A 2,500-nucleotide genomic window follows, 5' to 3' on the forward strand; every position below is an offset into this window, starting at 1 on the left:
AGAGGCCCGGGAGCGTGCTGTCGTGGTGTTGCCGGCGGGAGACAACACGCGGCCACAAACAGTGGCCGGGCAGCTCCAACGCCAGCGCCACAGAGGGGCAGAGCCCCACTTGGGTGCCAAAGCGAACTCTCCCAGCACAGCGCACGCGCCAACACATCCGCACAGCTGCGATACAAACCACCTGCGAGAACCGCGGGGGCGACCGAGCAGCAGACGGCGTCGCGGCGCCGAGTGCCGGGCGGCGGCGCATCCTCAACGCACACAGTCCTCAATCGGACCAGCACACTGCAGATGTCCACCGCGCTTCGCACCGGGCCCGCGAGGACCCACTTTGGCCGCACGGCGCCGCGCGTTGGGTGCGCCGGCGCGCAGCTGCGCCGCCTGCCGCGTCCGTCGGCCGGCGCGCCTGCCACTGGGCGCCCCCACCAGCCGGCTGTAGCGCGTGCACCCACGCAGCGCGCGGCCAGCACGCCGGGCGCTCCCCCCTCACCGGCCGGGGACGGTCCCACCCAGCCACCGCCGCGTATCGCTTCATACCCACATGCCCACTCACGTTCGTGGGTATGACGGGTGTCGCTGAAGCAACCAGTTAATACCTGTACCGATTGTCGCAATCAATGATTCACCTCCAGCGTATACAACCGCGCAACAACGGATTTCCAGTTCATTTGCGTAACTTGGGCAGCAAACGTAGACGTCCATCTACATTTGCAAATTCAGTGGGTCTTGCATGCCTGGATGATATGCGTCACGACACGCCACATCAGCCCACATACATGCTGCGACGTATGCACGAGAGAACACGTGGAAGGTGGCCCGCGTACGTATGCGAATGCCATTGCACAGCTGCGAAGCTCATTGAACACGCAAACTCCCGCCTGACGAACTAGAGGCGACAGGGGAGCGATATAAGTCTTACAGCAGTACACATTACAGTGGATAGCGGGACCATGTGGAACGTACGCACCACTCGCTAGATGTTGTGAGGGTACGCACCGTAACATGAATCAATACGCAGGACACCAGAGAGTGCGAGCACTGACCTATGTTGAGAGGGTTGCGATTAGGCAACGCTACATGAATGTTTCAATTCATATAACAATTACAGGTTAGGTTAGGGCCCAACGTAGGTTAGGTTAGGGCCCAACGTAGGTTAGGTTAGGGCCCAACGTAGGTTAGGTTAGGGCCCAACGTAGGTTAGGTTAGGGCCCAACGTAGGTTAGGTTAGGGCCCAACGTAGGTTAGGTTAGGGCCCAACGTAGGTTAGGTTAGGGCCCAACGTAGGTTAGGTTAGGGCCCAACGTAGGTTAGGTTAGGGCCCAACATAGGTTAGGTTAAGGCGCAACATAGGTTAGGTTAAGGCGCAACATAGGTTAGGTTAAGGCGCAACATAGGTTAGGTTAAGGCGCAACATAGGTTAGGTTAAGGCGCAACATAGGTTAGGTTAAGGCGCAACATAGGTTAGGTTAAGGCGCAACATAGGTTAGGTTAAGGCGCAACATAGGTTAGGTTAAGGCGCAACATAGGCTAGGTTAAGGCGCAACATAGGCTAGGTTAAGGCGCAACATAGGCTAGGTTAAGGCGCAACATAGGCTAGGTTAAGGCGCAACATAGGCTAGGTTAAGGCGCAACATAGGCTAGGTTAAGGCGCAACATAGGCTAGGTTAAGGCGCAACATAGGCTAGGTTAAGGCGCAACATAGGCTAGGTTAAGGCGCAACATAGGCTAGGTTAAGGCGCAACATAGGCTAGGTTAAGGCGCAACATAGGCTAGGTTAAGGCGCAACATAGGCTAGGTTAAGGCGCAACATAGGCTAGGTTAAGGCGCAACATAGGCTAGGTTAAGGCGCAACATAGGCTAGGTTAAGGCGCAACATAGGCTAGGTTAAGGCGCAACATGGGTTAGGTTAAGGGATGGTGTATGAGGGGGGGAGGGGACGAGGTTCGTTCATAGTGATGATGGTAAGTGGACGCCTGAGGCACCCCGAGATGTGTCACGTCAGGATGCACCTTTGGCTCAGGGGAGGTGGTGCGCCGGTTCCGTGGGTGTGGCAAGGGAGTGGCAGACCTGTGTCTTTCATTCCTGCCATTGCTTATATGCTGTGAGACACGCCAGTGTGGTGGTGTTGGCTGCACCCCTGTGTAGCACATGTGTGGGTGTTTGTGGCTTATCTGCGTAATGATGGTTGTTGGAAGAGTGAGATATTCTGTTTTGGGGGTGGACCTCCTGGTTTTGTTATCATAGTGTGAATGGTGTAATGTGGCGGAGAGGATGCACTGGATGTTGTTCCATGGTGGTGCTTAGATATTGTGTCTGTGTCTGTTACAGCCAGAGAGTAGTGTGTGATAGGGTGTCTGGGTGACGTGTAGTTCACATTGTGTGCACAGACTGTCAGCATGTATAGGGACAGTTGTATGTCGTATGTCATCTATATTCCGATGGCTCTGCATCTATTAGTTATCAGCGCCATGTATCAGTTTAATCTGGTTGCAGTCTCGTG

This window comes from Schistocerca nitens, chromosome 7 (genome assembly GCF_023898315.1).
Source record: "Schistocerca nitens isolate TAMUIC-IGC-003100 chromosome 7, iqSchNite1.1, whole genome shotgun sequence".
NCBI classification, from domain to species: domain Eukaryota; kingdom Metazoa; phylum Arthropoda; class Insecta; order Orthoptera; family Acrididae; genus Schistocerca; species Schistocerca nitens.